The sequence below is a fragment of the Phocoena sinus genome, chromosome 8 (genome assembly GCF_008692025.1).
Source record: "Phocoena sinus isolate mPhoSin1 chromosome 8, mPhoSin1.pri, whole genome shotgun sequence".
Taxonomy (NCBI): domain Eukaryota; kingdom Metazoa; phylum Chordata; class Mammalia; order Artiodactyla; family Phocoenidae; genus Phocoena; species Phocoena sinus.
In genome coordinates this window covers 24,719,687-24,745,421 of record NC_045770.1, presented here as the reverse complement: position 1 = coordinate 24,745,421, position 25,735 = coordinate 24,719,687, and the positions used below count along the sequence as shown (strand labels likewise).

The following is a 25,735-nucleotide window of genomic DNA, read 5'->3' as shown; positions in this document are numbered from 1 at the left end:
AGTGACAGGTAGTATATAGTAATTATAATGCAGTCAAACACTGGCAAATTCCTTGAATGTAGTCAGATTTCTGTCTTTTGCTTCCAAGCACTTGCCAGATTGTCTCAAATGCTAGGAATATTTTCCTACTCACTAAGCCACACCCATCCCTTCTTTAACCACTCAAAATTATTTTTTGTCCAATTAAAAAGTTATATATTTATTGTAAAAAATTTGAAAATGTAAAAGTATAAAGAAAATTTAATATCACCACCCAAAAGGAATAAAAACCTTTATATTATTTTTTATTCATATTTGAGGTTGCATAGACACAATCTCAAATTCACAAGATATTTTTGGTAAAAGAATCTGATTCTTGAAGAACCTTTACCTTTTTTAATTCTTACAGAGTCAAATTACTTGTACTGTACCATGTGTTGGTATTGAATTTATGGGACAAGCATTTATTTTGAATATGATGGAATAGGAATTAGCTCTGCAATATTTAATATGTTAAATACAATGGGGAAATGTTAACATATCACAAAACAGCTCACCAATACTGTCAATTTAGTTGAGTTGGTCAATTTCAATAACCAATGAAATGTAACTTGAAGGATAAATCCATGAGTCAGTTTAGTTGTTTGGTTGTCCCATTTAAGTTTATCTAGCATTATACCAGGGACTGTTGTGCCCGGTGCATTGACAAATTCCCAGATACTTCAGAAACTTCTTGACATTAGTGGTTTATTCTGTGATATCATAAGACAGTGGGATAACACTGAGAATTTAGCTGTTTTTCAGTCTGAGATAACCCTCTCCTGAAGAATATGCAAGCCACCCAAAGTCACATGACAACTATTCAAAGGCCTAAGGTAGAGTTTAACCCTGAGGATCTGAAAGTCCATTAAAACAAACAAACAAACAAAAAAACTCACTAGCAAAGAAAATTTGTCTCTTTAAATTAACTTAATTCTGTTGGTATTTTCTTTTCTGTGAGCAATTCCCATGACAACATCCATATCAGCTTTCAAGGTGCTGCTCTTCCCATCAGCAGGAGGGCATACTAAATTACTAATCTTTGATATTATTTATATGCCTATTAATACAGAATTTAGCCAAAGGCCTTTTGTTAAGAAAACATTCACATTGACATTGGTATTTAAGTGCTAACTGACATTTATCTCCTCCCACCCCATATGGTATATACATTCTTAAGTGTAAAATATTATACCCTTTGAAAATCAATGGTGAGTTCTTATGCCTGATTAAGAGCTAAGCCAACTTGTTTAATTTATTCCTAATTTCCATCCAGCTTTTTACATTGGGAAGCAAAAAGTGAAGACCTCATGTCAGTCCCTGAATTCAGCAAGTCTCTGACACAATGGGAGAATTCAGTAAGGCCTTGATGAATGGCGATAAGCTCTAAGCACATGACAGTAATGAGTATGATGACTATGGTGCCTCTCTCACCTTCACATCTTCACCTCAACTGGTCATGCAGCTGCACAGAAACAGCTTTCTGCTATTCTCTGTCATTAACCTAAATACATGAGTAGAAACCCAGAGAAAGAGGAAACCATATTTCATTTTTTTCTTTTTGGCTGCGTTGGGTCTTCGTTGCTGCGCGGGCTTTCTCTAGTTGCAGCGAGCGGGGGTCTAGTCTTCGTTATGGCGTGCGGGCTTCAGTAGTTGTGGCACGTGGGCTCTAGAGCACAGGCTCAGTAGCTGTGGTATAGGGGCTTAGTTGCTGGGCATGTGGGATCTTCCTGGGCCAGAGATCAAACCCATGTCCCCTGCACTGGCAGGCGGAGTCTTTTTTTTTTTTTTTTTAAGTCTGGATTTAAAAAATATATAAGTTTATTTATTTTTTACTGTGTTGGGTCTTTTCTGCTGTGCTCGGTCTTTCTCTAGTTGTGGCGAGCAGGGGCTACTCTTTGTTGCAGTGTGCGTGCTTCTCATTGCGGTGGCTTCTCTTATTGCAGAGCACGGACTCTAGGCACGTGGGCTTCAGTAGTTGTGGTGCATGGGCTCAGTAGTTGTGGCTCGCGGGCTCTAGAACGCAGGCTCAGTAGTTGTGGTGCACGGGCTTAGTTGCTCCACGGCACGTGGGATCTTCCCAGACCAGGGCTCGAACCCATGTCCCCTGCCTTGGCAGGTGGATTCTTAACCACTGCACCACCAGGGAAGTCTCAAAACCATATTTCTTGAAGCTCTCTCCATGTCCTTGAAAAATTAATGATTATTATTTGTATTTTTAACCACATGTGGCACATGTGTGATTTCTGTCTCACTAACTGAATTTTAATTTCAAAGGCAGGGATAGTTTCTTGTATTTCTTTTGTTTCTCTGTGCATCAAACTGGTGAAGAATCATAACAGATGCTCTAGAATATATAGAAAGGGGCTCAGTTTGAGCCTCTATCATATCACATCTCCTAATGAGATCCGGACACGTCTGAGCATGCCAGGCAAACCTGAGTAGGGGAAATTGAGGTCAGCATCAAATCTACTTGTAAAAGGACCTAGAAGCCACCTGGGAGAGCAAACTCCTCTGAAGGGAAGTGATCAAGAAGATACATGTGGTTCAGCAACAGGGAGAATAGTTAGTTATTCCACTGGCACATAACAAATTCACTGTGTTAGTCTAGATCCTGTGAGAAGCAAGATGCCAAGATGGGACTAAATGTGTAAAAGAAAAATGTATTGGGGGAAATGCCTGTAAGAGAAAATATGAAGGAGTAGGGGAACTAAGACAGTCATCAAACAGCAAGAGAAAGGGGAAAAAACAAAGAGAGTTTGGGTAGAAGCATCTTAGACTATAATTCAGTTCCAAGGAAAGTTTGACAAGGCTGTTAAGAAACCTCATATCAAAGCCATCTGTCAGAGGTGACCGATGTCTCTCAGGATGCCAACCTTCATATTACTCCCATACTCAGTTCTTGACTGAAAGCAGCCAGGGAAGCATGGCCTCTGTGCAAACGTGATTATGATTTCAGAGCGCAGCAGCTGGAGTCCACCTCAATTATGGTTCAGTCACATGTGAGAGACACATTCTATGGCCACCATACTCACATACTACCCACCCTACTCCCCTACAGCTTGTTGTCTGGGTCCTAGGGGAAGAGAGAGCTATGGATAAAAACTATAATTTGTGACAATTAACCTCAACAGTGTAGAACACTGAAAGGGACAGAGAGTTTCTCCCTCTACCTGTGCAATCTCTTGGACCTCAGTGCATCCACGGAACCAGCAATGTAATATTCTTCCATTGAAGTGGCATGGAGCCTAGCAGAAGCAGAAATACTGATCAAGACTTCCTTGCAGTTTATATTAAGCTGTGCAGGCCTTAGCTGCAGATGGCAGCAGAGAAGAGCTTGAGCTAAAGGGCAAGAAAATGGCAGACACTATGTTGTAGCCAACAGTATGTGTTCATGAGCACATGTCAACCACACCCTAAAGCTGCTAGAAATAATCAGGAGAAACGTTACATGGGCATGCAGTCTTGCATAATAAGTGGGAGCAAGAGCCAGAAAAATAGGTATTACTCCTGTTTATAATAACCCATTTAGGTCCTGGATTGGTGAGGTGACACCTGTTAACATCATTTGACTTGGAACCAATTAAATTCCTCTTCTCTGGAGCAAGTATATTTCTGCTCTATAATAAGATTCTGCAAGCAAACAGCTTTCTCTCTGCCCATTAAACATAGCTGCCTAAGGGGCGGGGGGGAAAGGAGCAGTCAAAAATGTGTTTACTACTAGGCTAATACCACCTGCCCTCAAAACACACCCAGATTTCAGATTGGTTTTGTTATTTTTCTGATGGAAAATAAAAATTCAGCAATCTTTTGATGTGCTGTTACTGAAAAGTTCAGGGATATTCTAGCCAGACACACCCACTTGAAACATTCTTTTCCTTAGTGAATTTGATCAAGAGTATTTTCACTGAATCTCTCTTGAGAATCTGTCAGTTGGAATAGCACAATTGCAGTTTCTGTAAGAATAATATAGATCAGACAAAATTGCTTGTTGTTCTCTGTGAATAAGTTCATTTGGCTTTAGCCTTTGGCTATTAAAGCAGAGAGAACAGAGTCGTGAAGAATCATGAAAATCTCTCTCTGCTCTCTGTGAATGTAATGAGAAAACAAAAGTGCCTAGTTGCAGTAATGTAGAAGATTAGCTGGATGCAAGATACAGGCTAGGTTTCCTTTCAGATGAGGGATATGCTATCTCTGAGGGTAATTGGGCACTTGTTCTACAGCCTGAGGAGTAACCTAACCTTTTACACTTTTACAGTAAGTGAATGTAGAGTTGCCAGCGCCTAGTATTCTGGGAATTTGGGCAGCTTATCTGGGAGAGATGGTTCAGGCCTATTCTCCTTAGCTTGTATTTTGTTGCTTCTTGCTCCCATTTGCCAGTGTAGAACAGAAAAGGAGGTCCCACACTTCAGGCCAATTATATCTGTGTCTTCATGGGGTTACACATTTTGTGCTAACAAACGAACCTTTTCTTCTTCTATTGTATCTCTTTTTTGCTAGATATTACAGCACTCACCAGGCACTTAACATGTCAACCACTCCTACCGAGTACCAACACAAGCACAAGACATCCCTGTGCTACCTTCTCTATGAGCAATTGCATCTGCCAAGAACCACCACTGCTTGCCTTGGGTATTGACCTTGCCTATAAGACACGTTTCCTCTGCAGCCACCTCTGCTGAGTACCACATCTATTGACTATTGAAAGTAACAAACTTACAATTACTTCCAGAGCAAAATGAGGCGTTGGGGTGAGGAAGTGTGTCTCTTTCTATGTGTTACAAACTGTTGAGGAATACCAAAGGAATACTTCCTCACTCTCACTCCAGTATCTTTCCAGACATAAGTTCATGGGGAAGTTCAGCCAGGGAATAAATAGTAGTAGTAGGCATCTTGTTATTTCAGACTCATTTCCTCCCTTCACTACTAAGATTTGATACTACACAAAAATTTCATTCTCTTAGGATGAATTCTCTTTCAGGAGGGGGCTAAGTTCCCAAAATAAATCTGCTTCTATCAGGCCTGCTCCATCAGTAAATAAAACATGCATTAATATATCTTGAAGTGCATCAGTAGACACAGTTTAGGCATAAGTTGAGGTCCTACCACATCAGTGCCCTTAGACAGGTAGTGCAGCATGTTGTGCTTTCTACCAATTATCTTCTCATTGGAGTCAGAGTAAAAACTGTGTTCTCTGCACTACAGATAGAAAACATATCATTTCTTATTTCAGTGGTTTCCTGTAGCTCCCAGATTAGGTTCAAATCTTCAGCTGCAGAGGCAAGGCTTTACCATGATCTAGCTTCTAAACTCCCTGACCTCCTCTGCAGCAATCCTAAATCTGCAGTTCCTCAGATGTTCTCTCCATGTGTGCATAAGCCATTCCCTTTTATTATACCATCCTTTTCCCCTTTCCTCAACACCTCCCACCTTTATTTGATGATTAATAACAGTACTTGATTCAAGGGTCACATTCCCTGATCCTCAAGGTTGGGATGGATGAACCTCTGTGATCTATGTAGCCCTAGGCACTATTGATTTCACTGGTATTGTCAACACTAACATTTCTCTCCATCTCCCCTCCTTAAAAACAAGGATTTTATCTCTCACCCATGTAGACCTAGTGGGTAGGCATGCAGTGCATGCAATGTAGTGGGCATTCCATAAAAGTTTGTTAAATAAATATATGTATGAATATAAAGTAATTAATTAATAACTGTTCACCTCTGGAGAGTCATAGGCAAATAAGTGTTTTAAAAATAAAATGCTCAAGGGATCAATTCAAGAAGAAGATATAACAATTGTAAATATTTATGCACCCAACATAGGAGCACCTCAATACATAAGACAAATGCTAACAGCCATAAAAGGGGAAATGCACAGTAACACAATCATACTAGGGGACTCGAACACCCCAATTTCACCAATGGACAGATCATCAAAAATGAAAATAAATAAGGGAACACAAGCTTTAAATGACCCATTTGACAAGATGGACTTAATTGATATTTATAGGACATTCCATCCAAAACAACAGAACACACTTTCTTCTCAAGTGCTCATGGAACATTCTCCAGCACAGATCATATCCTGGGTCACAAATCAAGCCCCAGTGAATTAAAGAAAATTGAAATCATATCAAGCATCTTTTCCGAGCACAATGCTATGAGACTAGATATCAATTACAAGAAAAAAAATCTGTAAAAAAACAAACACATGGAGGCTCTCAACAACACACTATTAAATAACCAAGAGATCACTGAGGAAATTAAAAAATACCTAGAAACAAATGACAATGAAAACACAATGACCCAAAACCTGTGGGATGCAGCAAAAGCAGTCCTATGAGGGAAGTTTATAGCAATACAATCCTACCTCAAGAAACAAGAAAAATTTCAAATAAACAACCTAACTTTACACCTCAAGCAAATAGAAGAAAAGAACAAAACAAACCCCCAAAGTTAGCAGAAGGAAAGAAATCATAAAGATCAGATCAGAAATAAAAGAAATGAAGGAAACAATAGCAAAGATCAATAAAACTAAAAGCTGGTTCTTTCAGAAGATAAACAAAATTGATAAACCATTAGCCAGACTCATCAAGAAAAAAAAGGGAGAAGACTCAAATTAACAGAATTAGAAATAAAAAGGAGAAGTAACAACTGACACTGCAGAAATACAAAGGATCATGAGAGATTACTACAAGCAGCTCTATGCCAATAAAATGGACAACATGGAAGAAATGGATAAATTCTTAGAAAAGCACAACCTTCTGAGACTGAACAAGGAAGAAATAGAAACTATGAATAGTCCAATCACAAGCACTGAAATTGAAACTGTGATTAAAAATCTCCCAACAAACAAAGGCCCAGGACCAGATGCATCACAGGTGAATTCTATCAAACATTTAGAGAAGAGCTAACACCTATCCTTCTCAAACACTTCCAAAATATAGCAGAGGGAGGAACACTCCCAAACTCATTTTATAAGGCCAACTTCACCCTGATATCAAAACTAGAAAAATATGTCACAAAGAAAGAAAACTATAGGTCAATATCATTGATGAACATAGATGCAAAAATCCTCAACAAAATACTAGCAAGCAGGATCCAACAGCACATTAAAAGGATGATACACCATGTTCAAGTGGGGTTTATCCCAGGAATGCAAGGATTCTTCAATATATGCAAATCAATCAATGTGATACACCATATTAACAAATTGAAGGATAAAAAACATATGATAACCTCAATAGATGCAGAAAAAGCTTTTGACAAAATTCAACACCCATTTGTAATAAAAACTCTGCAGAAAGTAGTCAGAGAGGGTACCTACCTCAACATAATAAAGGCCATATATTACAAAGCCACAGCCAACGTCGTTCTCAATAGTGAAAAACAGAAACCATTTCCTCTAAGATCAGGAACAAGACAAGATTGCTCACTCTCACCACTATTATTCAACATAGCTTTGAAAGTTTAACCATGGCAATCAGAGAAGAAAAAGAAAGAAAAGGAATCCAAACTGGAAAGAAGTAAAACTGTCACTGTTTTTATCCTAAAGATTTGGTAAAGTAGCAGGATACAAAATTAGTGCACAGAAATCTCTTGCATACTTATACACTAACGATGAAAAATCTGAAAGAGAAATTAAGGAAACATTCCCATTTACCATTGCAACAAAAAATAGGAATAAACCTACCTAAGGAGACCAAAGGCCTGTATGCAGAACACTATAAGACACTGAAGAAAGAAATTAAAGATGATGCAAACAGGTGGAGAGATATACCATGCTCTTGGAATGGAAGAATCAACATTGTGAAAATGACTATGCTACCCAAAGCAATCTACAGATTCAATGCAATCCCTATCAAACTACCAATGGGGGCTTCCCTGGTGGCACAATGGTTGAGAGTCCGCCTGCTGACGCAGGGGACATGGGTTCGTGCCCTGGTCTGGGAAGATCCCACATGCCATGGAGCAGCTGGGCCCATGAGCCATGGGCGCTAAGCCTGCGTGTCCAGAGCTTGTGCTCTGTAACAGGAGAGGCCACAACAGTGAGAGGGCCACGTACCACAAAAAAAAAAACAACAACCACCAATGGCATTTTTCACAGAACTACAACAAAACATTTCACAATTTGTATGGAAACACAAAAGACCTCAAATAGCCAAAGCAATCTTGAGAAAGAAAAACGGAGCTGGAGGAATCAGTCTCTCTGACCTCAGACTATACTACAAAGCTACAGTAATCAAGACATTATGGCACTGGCACAAAAACAGAAATATAGATCAATGGACCAGGGTAGAAAGCCCAGAGATAAACCCACGCACATATGGTCACTTTATCTTTGATAAAGGAGTCAAGAATACACAGTGGAGAAAAGACAGCCTCTTCAACAAGTGCTGCTGGGAAAACTGGACAGCTACATGTAAAAGAATGAAATTAGAACACTCCCTAGCACCATACAAAAAAATAAACTCAAAATGGATTAAAGACCTAAATGTAAGGCCAGACACTATAAAACTCTTAGAGGAAAACATAGGTGGAACACTCTATGACATAAATCACAGCAAGATCCTTTTTGACCCACCTCCTAGAGAAATGGATATAAGAACAAATTAAACAAATGGACCTAATGAAACTTAAAAGCTTTTGCCCAGCAAAGGAAACCATAAACAAGATGAAAAGACAGCCCTCAGAATGGGAGAAAATATTTGCAAATGAATCAACTGACAGAGGATTAATCGCCAAAACATACAAGCAACTCATGCAGCTCAATATCAAAAAAACAAACAACCCAATCCAAAATGGGCAGAAGACCTAAAGAGACATTTTTCCAAAGAAGATATACTGATTGCCAACAGACACATGATAGAATGCTCAACATCATTAATCATTAGAGAAATGCAAATCAAAACTACAAGATATCATCTCATACCGGTCAGAATGGCCATCATCAAAAAAATCTAGAAACAATAAATGCTGGAGAGGGTGTGGAGAAAAGGAACCCTCTTGCACTGTTGGTGGGAATGTAAATTGATGTAGCCACCATGAAGAACAGTATGGAGGTTCCTTAAAAAACTAAAAATAGAACTACCATATGGCCCAGCAATATGACTACTGGGCATATAACCTGAGAAAATCATAATTAAAAAAGAGTCATGTACCAAAATGTTCATTGCAGCTCTATTTACAATAGCCAGGACATGGAACCAACCTAAGTGTCCATCAACAGATGAATGGATAAAGAAGATGTGGCACATATATACAATGGAATATTACTCAGCCATAAAAAGAAACGAAATTGAGTTATTTGTAGTGAGGTGGTCAGACCTAGAGTCTGTCATACAGTGAAGTAAGTCAGAAAGAGAAAAACAAATACCATATGCTAACACATATATATGGAATCTAAAAAAAAAAAAAAGGTTCTGAAGAACTAGCGGCAGGACAGGAATAAAGACGCAGACGTAGAGAACGAACTTGAGGACATGGGGAGGGGGAAGGGTAAGCTGGGATGAAGTGAGAGAGTGGCATGGACTTATATATACTACCAGATGTAAAATAGATAGCTAGTGGGAAGCAGCAGCATAGCACAGGGAGATCAGCTCGATGCTTTGTGATCATCTAGAGGGGTGGGAGAGGAAGGGTGGGAGAGATGCACAAGAGGGATGGGATATGGGGATATATGTATACATATAGCTGATTCACTTTGTTGTACAGCAGAAACAAACACAACATTGTAAAGCAATTATACTCCAATAAAGATGTTGAAAAAAAAAGATGTTTAAAAAAATGCTGTAATTTTTCACCAACTTACATGAGAGACCATAGTGATGTTTACAATACGTGTAGTAACTTGAACTACTGAGGTTTTCTTGATCTAAGAATAGTACATTCTAGGCTTCCTACCACTGACCAAGTCTGACGGTTGTTTATTAGGTTGGCACATGATATGCTTAAAGGGATGATTTTCTCTGCTGTTGAAGTTGAGGAACAAACGACATAATTTGTTGCAGATTTTTTTGGAGAAAACTTAAAAATTTAGAAATGTAAAAATAACAAATCTTAATATCTTTTTTTACTCAATTAGGTTATTTGGACCCCCAGTTGGGCCCTGTTCCAGCCGAGGCCCCTGCCTTGGCAGGGAAAATTCTTTTTCTGTTTGGGTTTAGGCAGCCAAAAACTGAAGCTGAGATGAAAGCAGCACAAGCTTTGTTCAATGGTCAGAGAATGGAGAAGTGGGAACTTAGTTCACAAATCAACTTCACACTCGGGGGATGATTAAGGCAAGAAAGGGAGGCATATGCATTGGTTTTCTGGGAATACGTGGGGTTCTACCTGGACCTGGAGTTCCACCTCTTTTCTGCCCTTGTATGGTCCTTTGGAATCTGGGTCAGAAGCCAGTCAAACCATCATGGTGTGGACAGGCTGAGATCTTAATCTGATTGGTTGGGGAGTCAACATCATCAACCTTCTAGTTACAGCTGCTCTGCGGTCTACGTGCTTGTGGTCAGCATACAGTTAATTTCTTCCACCTGGTGGGGGTTTCAGTATCTGCAAAGCAGCTCAAAGGAGATAGCTCAGGATATTATCTATAGCCCTTGAGGAGGAACTAAAGGTCCTTGACTTTGTTTAATGGCTAAACTATTATTATTTTGTTTTGCTTGAATGTTTTCCTTTATTTCTGTATTTCCTCATTTTTCTGCTTAAATGTATTTTTTGTAAGTTGGAGGCTGCAAGCCACAACTACTGAAGCCCACATGCCTAGAGCCTGTGCTCTGCAACAAGAGAAGCCACTGCAATGAGAAGCCCGCACACCACAACAGAGTAGGCCCTGCTCACCACAAGCAGAGAAAGCCCATGTGCAGCAATGAAGACCCAAGGCAGCCAAAAATAAATAAACAAATTTATATTAAAAAACAGCTGCTATGATTTTGATGTATAATCCTAGTTTTGTAATTAACGTTTTTAGATTTAGCATCCCAATTATGCTAGCTTGAATAAGTAGGTTTCCCTTTTTCTTCTCTGAAACAGTTCGTGTAAAATAGATACCTTTCTTCTTGTTAAGTTTGCAACAACTGGTCCATTAAACTCTATGGGCCTGGTGAACTTTCTGGAGTGTCAGGTGAAATATCTGACTACTGATTTCATGATTTTTCATGGTTATAGATCCTACTTAATATGCTTTCTATTTCTTCTTAAATCAATTCTGTCAATTTATTATATTAATAGAAAATTGTCCATAATCTGTTTATAATTTTATTAGTATCACTTATCATTGTATTCTCCTAGATTTTTTCAATTTCTCTCTGATCTATTGTTATGCAACCCCCCTTTAGAACTTTTTTTTAAAAGTAGAAGAAATAATATAACAAACCCTAAGTTTTAACAGTTATATTTTGCCAATCTTGTTATATTTATTATTATCTTCCTCACTTTCCCTTATTTTCTCTCCTTTTTCTTTCCTTATTTCTTCTAGAATATTTTAATGGAAATCCTGGAAATCGTGATCATTTCATATGCATGTTTAATTGATAACACTGGGTTTTTTTTTCACAGCTACCACATCATTATCATACCTAACAAAGTTAAAAATAATTCCATAATTTTTTCTTGTTTCTGGTTGAATTATTGTCATTGTTTCTAGGTCTTTTTGTTCCTAGTGTTATTTAGTTTTGCTTTTTTCCCCCCTCTTAATGCATCTTGCTGTTTTATTACTCTGTTTGCTATTTAATTAAATTCTCATTTAATATTTAACATCTCATGGAACATCCTCATTCCCTTAAATTTTCATCAAAAATATTATAATACATAATGAAACTCTACCTGAACTTCTCAAAGAGTTAGAAGAGTCCTGATATAATATAATGATGGAATGCCAGATGAATCGTTCAATGGGAGTATAGATATAGATATATATATATTTCCTACTGACCTTCTTATAATTCCTAGAAAATAATAAAAACAAAGTAAAACTAAGATAAACAGAAAAAAAACATTAGACAAGAAAGGAGATAATACAAAATATTCAATCTACCATCACTTTTCTAAAGCTGATAAATCTTCATCTGTACTAATTATTAAAAGACGTTAGAGAAATTTCTATTTTCAATGAAGCCTGCCCCTGAACTTATCACAGAAAGGAAGATCTTGCTGATAAAGGCCAGTACTTCCTTTCATGACTATATAACATGGTTATATGGTCTGGCTGTCATATTTTTTTAACTACTTATAGAATAAATCTTCACAAGGAGTTTGGTTGCAGCAAAATATAATTACTAGCCAGAACTATTTCCACCCAAACTTTTAATGAAATGCATAGCTCTCTTCTCTCTTTAAGAATAAAACAGAGATAAAATATTTTTATTATTCATTACAACTAACATTATTTTATTTAAATAAAATTAACTTTTCTGATTATAAAAGTAATACATGCATATTGTGGGAAAAGAGAGAAATGGTAGAAGGAAAAAATTAAGTAGAAAATAACAACATTGGGACTTCCCTGGTAGCACAGTTGTTAAGAATCTGCCTGCCAATGCAGGAGACATGGGTTCGAGCCCTGGTCCAGGAAGATCTCACATGCTGTGGAGCAACTAGGCCTGTGCACCACAACTACTGAGCCCGCATGCCACAACTACTGAAGCCTGTGTGCCTCGAGCCCATGCTCTGCAACAAGAGAAGCCACTGTAATGAGAAGCCCACACACTGCAAAGAAGAGTAACCCCCACTCTCTGCAACTAGAGGAAAGCCTATGCGCAGCAAAATGACCCAACACGGCTAAAAAGAAAGAAATAAATAAATTTATTTATTTTTAAAAAAGAAAATAGCAACATTAACCACTCTCAATATTTTGTTTTTCATAACTGAGAGCATAATATCACATACTCAGAACAAATGAACAGAGGCATGTTACAGGAGAAGATCTGAATAAGCAGTAGTCATCTGTGGAGTCTCTGTGGAGGGGTTGATCAGGAGGGAATTTTTTATTTCTTGCTTTAATCATTTATAAACAATTTTTATGTTTTACTAAGAAAAAAATTAAATTCAGTAATAAAACCATATTGTGAGGACTAAATGGAAAAAATTCTATTCTCTTTATATATAACCTTATTTAAAACATTCTTATATTCTTATGTTTTCTGTCCTAAATTAATAGAATTGTAGAAGATATGAGTTGCGAGATTATTGTGTCTAATCTTCTTCCATAGATGAGGAAATTAAGGTAAAGAGAAGTTAAATAGCTTGACAGCAAGGTCATATCTCTAATCCCTTTGACCTACATGTTACAGGTTATTATTAATTTACTTTGAATAGTTTAAATGCATGTGCATTTTACTGATCCACTTTGACACTAGTCTGGATATGGCATAAGCAGTATTCTCAGTCATTAAGAGCTTTTCCCAGCAGACTAATCCAAAGTAATTCCCCCTTGTTATTCTCTTTCATAGCATTCTGTTCTTTCCCTTTATAGCACTGACTATGAATTTTAATTCTATATTTACTTGTGCTTATTTATTATTTTTCTCCCCTACCAGACTCTAAACTCCTCAAAGACTAGCCTTAACATTCATTCTATTTTCCATAATAAACCTAGTGCCTAACACAGAATCTGGTATGTAATGGGTGTTCAATAACATAGTCAGAAGGTCATGAAGTCATTTACTGTGGTTTCTCTTTGTTGACTGTCTTTTCATGATCACCCAAGTTACCTTCAAGTTAATGCCTGCTTGTTAAGTTCTAGAATTTAGACAATGTAAGAAGCATATCATATATGTATATGTACTTTAATCTCATAAATTAGTTATATTATCATCTCTATCATACAGATGAAAAAGACTGAGGCTGAGAGAGGTTAGGTAAATGTCAAAGGTCAAAAACCAAGCAAGTAACAGACACAGGTTCAATCTCATGTTTGATTCCAGGGTGTAAGTTCTGAACCCTTGTGCTACCTGCTTACTAATTTCCTGGCTTCAGTTGATGTTCAAGTTACAGTAATATAAATAGCATATCTTTACCTCACTTTAAAATTTTTCTGGGCTTCTGGGTTAAGACAGAAAGATTGAACATATGCATATAATTTTGCTCCCTCTCAAAACCCTACTAAAATGAAAGTAGAGAGATTTGTTTAAGGCATAAAGCCATAAGGACCGTAAGAATAAAGGAGGAGAAAGCAGCAAGTAAATTTTGGAAGCTGTACTGCAAAAGGACAGCTGTAACCGATTTAGCAAAACTAAAAAAACTGAATCCTAAACTGGTAGTAGGGAAAGCCAAGAGTCAGTCTGATTTATACTGTACAGATTGGTGGCAGTGGGGATGAAGAGAGGGGTGGCTGAAATAAAGATAACTAGTTCAGAGCTTTTCAAGAAATTGCTAGGTCCCAAGATCCCTCCCCCCCACCCCCAACCTTGATCCCTCCCCCCCACCCCCAACAGCCAACAACTGCTCTTTCCCCCACCTGAGCAGACTGCAGTTTCATTCCCTGGAGAGAGTCTCTGGACTGGGAAACCTCAGGCACAATTAAAAACAGAAGTATCCTACTGAAAGGGTGGATTTAAATAAACATATATCTGGATGGTGAACCCATCTCCCACCCCAGCCCTCTTCCACTCCTCAGGTTCCAGAAGAGTGGAATCTTCACATGAAGCTCTGGGCAAAAGATTGGAAGAGGCTTCTCTGAGGAATCTGAGTAGCCCAAGGCGAAAGAATACTGACATTGGAATTCCCCCAGTGAAAGGTCCCTAACAGCTCACCTTACATAGAAGTACACAGTCAACAAGCTTCAGTGATGTACTCAGAGAGTCTTAGCAGTTTTTAGTCCTACATATTTAAAGATTATCAGAAAATGTGGAAGTTAAAGTCCAATACAAACAAAAGAAATGCAATCTGAAGGAAACAGAAATTGTACTGGGAGAAGAAAATATTCAAAGAAGAAATTGGATTGGTTTCCATCTTCTCATCAGCAATATTGGAAGATAGAAGGTTTCCAATTACTTCAAAATTCTGAAGAAAAACTATATACAACTCAGAATTCTAACCCCAGTCAACTATCAATCAAGTGAAAAGGTAAAATAAAGATGTTTTCAGGGGAATTCTCTGGCAGCCCAGTCATTAGGACTCCACGCTTTCACTGCTGAGGGCCCAGGTTCAATCCCTGGTTGGGGAACCAAGATCCCACAAGCTGCCTGGTGCTGCCAAAAAAAAAAAGAAAGATGTTTTCAGACATGCTCGGTTTCAAGCAATTTACCTCCCATAAATTCAGCCCCAGATAATGTACTCCACCAAAATGAGGGGGTTATCCATAAAAAAAAAGACATGGGATCCAAAAAAACAGGAGAGGCTAAGGAAATACCAAGATAGGCATGAATGGACAGCTCAAAGTGACACCTGTGTACCTGGAATGAAGGACAATCAGTTCACCCTGGAGTGTGTCAGATGGCCATGAGAGATGCCTTCAGGAAAATGTAAACCACTAGGAAACTTGATGCGTCTGAACATCTTGAAGGGAGTCTTAGAGAATCAAAGTTTGGGGTTTAATAAATGGTAAGTTTTAGAAAAGCAAGCAAACAAAAAAATGACAAGTTTTATCCCTAAGAAAAATTTCAGTATTGTGCAGAAAATGAAAAGTAGTCAAAGTTTATTACATGACTCAACTATAAATGGCATTCTCATAACCCTAGTGTACTGAATATTAAGCTAAATAAAATTAAAATATAACTCTATTGGGATATGGGGGGAGAGTAGTGAAGAGAAGTAAGTTCTTTCTACCACAGTAAGAAGTCAATATAATGCTTAAAATTTGAAAACTCAAGGAATAATACAAACACATTATTTTAAAATAAGTAAACATAAAATGAATCAGCAAAAGGGGAAGATCATTGCCTCCAGGGGAAGAACTAGGGTGCAGGACTGCTGTTGTGTGTTGTAAAGCTTTTAGTCACTCTACACTATTGCATATACAACTTAAAAAACTAAAATCAACAACGCGGTTTTTTTTGTTTGTTTGTTTGTTTTTATTTTTGCAGCACGCGGGCTTCTCACTGTTGTGGCCTCTCCCGCTGCGGAGCACAGGCTCCGGACGCGCAGGCTCAGTGGCCATGGCTCACTGGCCCAGCCGCTCCGTGGCATGTGGGGTCTTCCCAGACGGGGGCACGAACCCGTGTCCCCTGCATTGGCAGGCGGACTCTCAACCACTGCGCTACCAGGGAAGCCGCAACAAAGTGTTTTTAAATGTAGATAAATGTTTTTAAATAGTAAAATTGATTCATGACCTACCTCCCCCACCCCCCTCTTTCCCTCTCAAATTATGAACCTTATGGCTGCCCATACAGTCAATCACCTGGACAAGAGGGCTTGTCTATATCAAGTTGAATTACTCTGGTAAATTAGTACAACACTTTTTAACAATAAAGAAGATAATTTCCTTTCTAGCTCTCTGTATAAATAGGTCCAAACCCTGCTGCAAATGGAAATTCCAGTTTCATCATGAAACAACCTCCTTAATGGTTTCTCTTTCACCACATGTAACCCTGTATTTCTTTTTACTGATTGTTTCCATAAAAGCTCTGTGTAATGGTGTGCTTTGATTTATGAAACTTCTTCTAGGCTTTATTTCATTTACATTTTTTCTTACTTTGTTATTCTATTTGGCATATGCTTGTGTTAATATTTCACCCATGCAAGGGTGTTCAGCCAAAGATAGTCCTCAGTCAGATTGTGGCCTGAGACAGATGGTGAGGCCCAATTGGTGCCTTGGAGAACTGAGATTACATTTCCAGGGTGTTCTCATGTAACAGCTTTGATCAAAACACTGAGAAATATAAACCCTCACACCCTCCTCAGCACAAAAACAGCCAAGACCTTGTTGTCTTGGATCAAAGAAAAGCAATTTCCCTGTAAGATTTCATATGCAGTAAATACCTACATTTGCATAAGAGCTGCAGAGACACAGGATGGCATGGGTCAGACAGAAAGGAGACTTCTGCAGGGGGTGGGAAAGGATTTCCAGGGGGGCATGTTTTCCGATGTGCCTGTTATACCCTCCATACCTACAAGAGTGCTTGACACATAGTAAGGGCTCAATAAATACTTGTTGAATAAATATGCTGATGCTCTGTCTGGCATGTCCTTTGCTTTTCTCAGATTGACACATTCCTGCTCATCCATAACATCCAGTTTATCTATCTCTTGTACAACTTTCTTTGACCCAATCAAACTCTTTTCTCTATATGCATTTGCATTTTGAACAGATTTCTGTTGCTTGTTCTTATACGCAGAACTGCAGTTATTTGATTGCCTATCTACCCCCCCTACAAGACTTCTAATTCCTTGAGAGCCTAAAGCTTTGTCTTATTTATCTTTGTATCTATGCTGCCTAGCACGGTGCCTGAATATTTATTTATTCATTCATTCAACAGAATTGGAGCGCCCACTATGTTCCAGGCACTAGAATGGGCTCTGGGGATAAAGCAGTGAACAAGACATGGACTTTCCATGCCCCCAGGCTTACATTTTATTAATTGTTGAAGACAATTTGTATCAGGGTGATAAGTGCAACAATGAAGGTCATAAGTGTGTTATGGGAGAACACGGGAAGGGCATCACGCTCAAAATTTGAGAGATCAGGAAAAGCCTACAAGAGGAAGCTTCCCAGAAAAACAAAGAATACCTGAAGAATAAATAGAAGTTAGCTAGGAAGGGTGGAAATCAATGCTTCAGGAAGTATAGCAAGTTTGGGGAATGGAAGAAAGGAAAAAGGAACAGAAAAAAATAAGAAAGGAAAGAAGAGAGAAAGGAAGAAACAGATGAAAGAAATAAAGGGAGGAATGGAAGAAGTGATGAAGGGAGAAAGGAAGGGATACCGTATTATCTCATTTGCTTTGTAATATTTTTTGTTCCAACGGTGGTCACCTGCTACCCTTCTCATTTGGGAGATCTGTCTTTATCTCCAGTCACAGAATAACAGGCTAGTTTAGATGGGAAAAGGGCTTTCAATACCTAGTTCTATCCCTCTTATTCTACAAATATGAAAACCGAGACCTATAGAAGTTACTAATAGCAATATTCTGCTTTTATCTCTTATCTTACAAAGCATTTTCACCCCTATCCAGTTTGAGCCCAATAGCCCTGTGAAGCAGCATAATTCTTTTAACATATCAGGAAACTGAGATTCAAGTGGAATTAGTGGTACAGCTGAAAGCAAAGTCTCCTGGTGTCATATCCAGTGCTCATTCCATCACACCTCAGTTCCTCTACCAAAGTCACACGGTCAGGAACAGAGACAGCAGTAGACTTGACTCCTTATCCAAAACTCCCTCCAGAAGGCAAAAGTGTCCTGACATCTGATATGGACTGACCGCTGCTAATTATCACAGTATGTCCCAATTACAAGAACACTTGTGCTGAGTGACTCATTCCCCAATAGCCATACAGACACTGGAATGATGGGAGTTTATTTGCTATACTCACAGATGTATGTACAAGGATGTTCACTGAATAATTCTGTGCCCTCAAAATTTTTAAAAAGCAAATTTCAGAATATTATATACTATGCTAACATTTCTATAAATTAAAATAATTACATAATATTGAGTACATATGTATAAGCAAAAGTGTAAAAGTATGGACTGAATAAATACCAAATTCATGATAATGGTTTCCTTTAGGAAAGAAAAGGAATAAGATAAGAGAGGTAACATAGGGACTTCAGTTTTATTGTGATTTTTTTCTTCTTAAAAATTTTTTTAAAATCTGAATCCAAAACTTAAAAATATTTTATAATTCTTTGTTCATTTCTGCATCAAATGTATTTTTCAAAGCATTTTAATAAGCCTGAAATTTCACATGTAAGTTTCAAATACTTTTCCTTCCACTCCAGACAACGCTCCCAGTTTCCTCATCTGTTAAAGGAAGAAAAGGTAGATTAGATTACTTCTAAGATCCCTTTCAGCCTTGATACTCGAGCTTCCTTCAAAATCTCAAGGCTTTGAAGAGATTATAGATGAATGACCTTTTGTCTGTAAATTCTAGAAAGGGGCTAGGAATATACTGTCAGCTATTTCAAGGGAAGTAACCCCTGAAACATTTTTGTTTTAAACTATGAAAGCTTTTTTTCTTTTCACAGTAGCCTTAGCCCAGAGGCATTCCCCAGTTAGTGTCTTAGCTATTTATATTCTGGGAACCCTGTCTAAATTAAGCTTCCACACAAGGTTTATGTATGATAGGGTCTGGCTATTCTGTTTCTCTCCCGCCATCTCAAGCCAAAAGCCTTGTCATGAAGCTTTATTATCACTAATTCTTGTATAAAACACTAGGCTTAAAGGTTTGGTGACCATATATTGACCACAAAAGGAGAACTTGTGATCTGACACAGGTTTGATGATGGGACAGAATATTTGCAATCAGGATGGTCCAGCAAATCCTCAGTCTTGTGGGAGACTGAAGGAACCAGTTAATAGGTTGGATGGGAAGACTAGCAGAACCAAGGATTTTATACATAAACACGCTGTCCTTCAAGTGCACACAAACCCTTCCAAAGTAATACGAGGGAGAAGTTTCAACCAAGAGAGAATACATCAGCAAAAGGACTGATGATGAGTATTTAATATATTTCATTGTAGAGTTAAGAATAAAACAAGGGTTAAGAAATGGATAGAAGAATAGTATGTGAACAAAATAGAAGCAAGGCAACCAAGATAATGGGAGGAGATGAGATAAAAGGGAAAATAGAAAGATTTTGACTCTGAGAAAAAAAGATACCATTTTAAATTGAAAGTATATTATTAGTTTTAAAAAGAGGAACTAAGTGTACTAGAAAATATTTTAAAATGAAGATAGGAACTTCCCTTGTGGTCCAGTGGTTAAGAATCCGCCTTCCAATGCAGGGGATGTGGGTTCGATCCCTGGTCAGGGAGCTAGGATCCCACATGCCATGGAGCAACAAAGCCCTCACACTCTAGAGCCCACGTGCCACAACTAGAGAAAAGCTCATGCACTGCAACGAAGAGCCCACACACCACAATGAAAAATCTCGCATGCTGCAGAAAAGATCCCACCTGCCGCAACTAAGACCTAACGTAGCCAAATAAATAAAATTAAAAAAAAAAAAAGGATAACCATTACATGCACACCCATGTTCACTGAAGCGTTATTTGCAACAGTCAAGACATGGAAATAACCTAAGTGTCCATCAATGGATGAATGGATAAAGAAGATATGGTATATACATGCAATGGAATACTACTTGTTCATAAAAAAGGAAGGAAATGTTGCCATTTGCAGCAACATGGATGGACCTTAATGACAATATGCTAAGTGAAACAAGTCAGACAAAGAAAGACAAATATTATCTCACTCATGTGTGGAATCTTAAAACAAACAAACTCATATTACAGAGAAAACAGACTGTTGGTTGCCAGAGGTAGGGGATGAAGGGTGGGCAAAATGGGTGAAGCAGGTCAAAATGTACAAACTTCCATTTATAAAATAAATAAGTCATGGGGTGTAATGTACATCATGGTGACTCTAGTTAATAATACTGTATTGGATATTTGAAAGTTGCTAAAAGAGTAAATCTTAAAAGTTCTCATCAGAAGAAAAAAATTGTAACTTTGTGGTGATGAATATTAACTAGACTTATTATGGTGATCATTTAATAATATTTATAAATATTGAATCATTATGTTGTACACTTGAATCTAATGTTATATGTCAATTTCAAAAAGAAACAAAAATAACTATTACAACTAATAATACAAATTTTCCTAAATACCAAAAGAAATGTTTTCAAATAGTAAAGAAACATAATAAGTATAATACATACAATAATTTTAGCATTGAATAAATGGCAGAGTTAAAAAGGAATGATTTCCAGGAAATATTATTAACTGAAAAAAGCAAAACACTAAAGAGTATGCATATTATGCTACCTTTTGTGTTAGAAGAGGGAATTAAAAAAAAACACAATTGTTTGAAAAAAGAAATACAGGAAAAATAACCAAAAAAACAATGAAATTGATTACAGATCTTCCTTGATTTATATCACAATTATCCCATCATAAATTGCAGTTAACACACCTAACCTACCAAACAACATAGCTTAGCCTCGCCTACTTTAAACATGCTCAGAACACTTACATTAGCCTACAGTTTGGCAAAATCATCTAACACAAAGCTTATTTTGTGTAAGAGATATTCAATAAAGTTTGAATATCTCATATAATTTATTGAATACTGTACTGAAAGTGAAAAACGATAATTGTTAAGTGTATCAGTTGTTTCCCCTTGTGATCACAGGGCTGACTGTGAGCTGCAGCTCACTGTCACTGCCCAGAATCACGAGAGTTCATACTGCATATCACTACCTGGAAAAAGATCAAAATTCAAAATTTGAAGTACAGTTTCTACTGAATGCATACTGATTTCACACCATCAAAAAGTCTTAAATGGAAAGGTTGTAAGTTGGGGACATACAAAGAGTGGAGAGAAATGAGGAGGAATGGATAGGAAGGGGACTGATGCTTCTCTGAGTATGGTTTTGACTTCTGGAAGCATGTTAATCTTCTACATATTCAAATAATGAAATTAAATCAACAAGAACTGGGGAGACCTAAAACCGGATGTGAACAGAAACAAGTGAACTCAATTGCATTTCAAATGAATGAGAGAACATGGAAAGCAGATTTCAAGCTCTATTTTTAGTTTTTCATAGGGATATGGATGCAAGAATTCTGAATCTTATATTTATTGTAGGATTGAGTAAGAGAGTAAATGTTAGTATGTTTGAGGAAGCCAGAGTTCTCACTGTGTAAGAAAAGAGGTACAATTACAGATGGGGGAAAAGAGAGGAAGATCCCTGTGGTGCTGAATTGTTATAAGCATGAACTCATGATTTCTAAAACATGCCTGTAACACTAAACATCCCTAATGCCCAGATCTTTGTTTATAGTAGCAGTGGTATCACCAAGTTTCAGGGAAAGGTGGATGTTGAAAATGTGGCTTGTTGCAGTCCAGAGTAGGCTGCCCCGAAATGTGCCTCAATGGCATATTGATTATTTTGAATTAAAGTTACTTAAATGGTCAACACAAGAGGGACACTCTGACCCTCCTTTCTGTTTCCCTAAAAGCAGGAGATAAATCTCTCATGTAAAAGGTGCACTCCCAGCGGCTGGAGGTAGAAGGACACCCTAATCACCAAAGACAGGGAATTAGGGCCAAGAAGCCTATATAAACAAACTTGTTACTTCTCTAGTTTACTACTCCAAGCCCAAACTCTGTTTAGATTCTTCACTGATTGGGCACCCAAAACCTGAGTTTCTTTCTCCTGGCAATTCCTCACAAACTTATTGTTTCTATAAAGTATAAAAGCTGCCTGCTTTGGCCACTTCTTAGGTCCCATTTCTATAGCACCTCCATGTGCATCAATTAAAATGTGTTTCTTTTTCTCCTATTAATCTGTATTGTGTCAATTTTATTATTAGTCCAGCCACAAGAACTCAAGAAGGGTAGAGGGAAAAATTTCTCCCTCCCCAACAGGCTTATGATATGCAAAAAAATTTAACGGGGATCTACATTTCACATTATTAATGTAAATTCCAGAATGTGTTACATATGTGAAAGGTAAATCCGTAAAGCAAATAAGAGAAAAATTAACAAAATATGTTACAAACTTAGTGAAGGATTTTTTTAAACAAGAACTAGAAAGCAGGGACTTCCCTAGTGGTGCAGTGGTTAAGAATCTGCCTGCCAATGCAGGGGACACGGGTTCCATCCCTAGTCCAAAAAGATGCCACAGAGCAACTAAGCCCGTGCGCCACAACTACTGATTCTGAGCTCTAGAGCCTGTGAGCCACAACTACTGAGCCCACGCACCACAATTACTGAAGCCCGCATGCCTAGAGTCCATACTCTGCAAAAAGAGAAGCCACCGCAATGAGAAGCCCGCACATTGCACCAAAGAGTAGCTCCTACTCACCACAACTAGAGAAAGTCCATGTGCAGCACAAAGACCCAACACTGCCAAAAAAATTTTAAGAAGAGCTAGAAAGCAAAAACCATAAGGAGTAAAGTTGATGAGATTTGACTATATCAAATAAAGGATCTCTGTTCAACAAAGCATACCATACCATGCAGTGGTATAGTGACAGATTAGAAAATGTTTGCAACATATAAAACCAATAAGGAATTAACTTCTAGGTTATACCAGGAACACCTGAAAACATATAGGAACAGGAAAAGACATCCATTTTTTAAGGTAAGTAACATAAATAAATAATCTGATTCACAAAATGGAAAAAACAAATGACTAGCAAATATATGCCCCTCAAGACAAGGTCTTTTTCTTCCTTCAACACACAACATTTTCTTGTTCTGGCCATTGAGTCCCTGCACCAGTCATTGCCTCAGTCTTTAATGCATTTCTCCTAAAACTTCCTATGACTGACTCCTTCTTGCTCTTAGATTTTAGTTTAAATGTTATCTTTTCAGAGAGGTCTTTCTGAAACCAAGAGGGGCCCTGTGAGGCTCCTGGGCATGGAGGCCTTTTTGTCCCCCATTTCTTGTAGGCAAGACTCCAGCCTCCATGACCTTCCCTGAGTTCCAAAGGGCAGATTCAAACGGTTGCTAATGAAGGGAGGAGCAGTGAGGAAACCACCTGAGGCAAGATTAAAGGGACAAGAGAAGCTCATCAAGGTTAGGAGACCCACCACCTGAGACCCTAATCTTGTCAGCAACTCCACTCTTGAAATTTTGCAGAAGAAAGAAGAATGCAAGACTGTCGCTGCCTTGATCCTTTTCACTTACCCCTGACCACAAGTCCCAACTATAAGACCTCTCCTTATTTCCCAGGGACGGGGGCCCAGTTCTTGAGGCGCTAGCCTACTGGGTTCCCTCTTTGCCTGGCAAAGAAATAAAGCCACTCTTTCTTTCTCCTCCATAACTGCCTCCATATTTCTGTCTGGCATCGGTGCACAGAGAGCCAAGATTTTGGCATCAAATTTTCAGGGCTTGTCTGGGATAGACTCATAGGCAGGCAGCCTCATAGGGCCCCTTGGCTTGATCGGACCCTCAGGGATTTCTCCCCACACCAACCTCCTCAGGAAGAGCAGAGGGTTGGAGGATTTCTCTGAGGTCAGACTGCCAGGGTTCCCCTGCCGTAGGGCCGCTCCCCAATCACACCCGGCTTGCCTTCTCGGTTGTGGAACTCCAAGGCTGCAGTGGAGAATGGGGGAGAGGTTGCCCTAGCAGCTGCTGAGGCTTTCTTTGCCTTGAGGACACCTTCCTTTTCCCTTTCCCACATCCGCCCAGGCTTCTACTCCGAGAAGGCATTAACTCTTGAAGGATCAGAAAGAGGGCATTTGGTACATTGTGACACACCTGCCAGCAATTTTGTTAAGTCCCACGGAGTGCACACTGGGATTTTTTGACTTTGTCTGTTTGGGGAACTTCAGTTCCAATTTGGAGAATTATCCCTGTGAAGGGAAATTCTGTTTGTAAGGTGTCAATTTGGACAAAGGTCACAGGTCTAGTGGGACTGGGAAGTCATGTTTGGGGCATTTTTGCCATTTGGCTTTTGATTTCTGGGCTTCTCTTTGCCTTTTGTTTTGAGTGTGGCTTCCAGCTGGTGAGGTTTGGTTTGGTTACTTTGGTTGGAGTACACAGACATCTGTTACTAATTGCTTAAGCTACAATGGGAAGCACTTCCTCTAAAGTTCCACCTGAGAGTCCCTTGGGAAAAATTTTGAATGACTGGTTGACCTATAGCTATGATTCAGTGACAAAAAGAAAAATAGCCTGAAAATGGGTCTCTTACAATTAGCTCCTGACATTCTAAATGATCTCCTTCTAACTTTTCCCAACTCTTAAGGGGAAACCAAGTTTCCCCTCTACTCCTGCAAGTTTCCGTACTCCTTCAGATACTTCTGATCAAACTAAGACACCATCTCCCCAGAGGGACTATCCCTACTGGGACAACATTTTATCAGCCAGTCTGCCCCTGTTATCAGGGCCAATTTAAGCACTAGGTGGTCTAAATTTTAGCTATGAAACTATGACCATGGAGAAAGAAATGATTTTTGACAGTGTGGCCAAAATATTCTTTAGACTCTGGCGAAAATTGGTTAAGATAAAAACTTTTTTTGGAAATTGCAAAATCAGTTCTTTTTGCATGTACAATTAGAGAAAAGTAGCTTGTTAAAATACTTTTTTTCAGAATTCTGACCTTGAGGGAACAAGTCCTACTTGGAGAACATACTTTTCTCTCCCTGTGCCTTGAGACCATGGCTCTCAGGAACACTTATCTAATCTAGATGATGTCCAATTCCTGAGACTGAGAAAAAAAAGGAGGGGGTATGTGGGGAGAAGCCTTTAAAATTTTTTTTCTTATTCCAACTGCTATTTATAAACTAGTGAGTTTTATATTGTGATATCTGATTCATGACTAAGTTTGGAAAATGAAGCTATGAGATCTCTCGTTGTGTCTGTCTCAGTATGTGTCTGTCTTTGGATATTACTGCTGAGGTTAATTTGTAAAGCACTCTATTTAATTGGCTTAAAGAAAAATAAGCACTTACAAATCAAACAATTCTAAATAGAAGAGAAATTAAGCTAAATGAATTTCAGGTTCACGTGAACTGGGAAATATTAGTATTAAATTAGTACATGGTAATAATGTTTAAGTCTGTTGATCTAATTAATATAGACATATCTTATAATACTTTCAT

At 38.3% G+C, this 25,735-nt stretch overlaps 1 protein-coding gene across 5 annotated transcripts in view; it reads right to left on the bottom strand.

The window, feature by feature from the left end:
- The window catches only part of LOC116757928 (sarcolipin), a 114,041-nt gene that overhangs the window by 5,919 nt on the left and 82,387 nt on the right, over positions 1 to 25,735 (bottom strand). The window contains exon 1 of one of the 5 annotated variants that reach the window (XM_032640422.1): positions 11,844 to 11,953. The exons of the other annotated variants lie outside the window; for them this stretch is intronic. The gene's annotated coding sequence lies outside the window, so the exon portion shown is untranslated. Of the gene's footprint in view, positions 1 to 11,843; positions 11,954 to 25,735 lie in introns of those variants that run through there. 5 annotated transcript variants of the gene reach the window in all.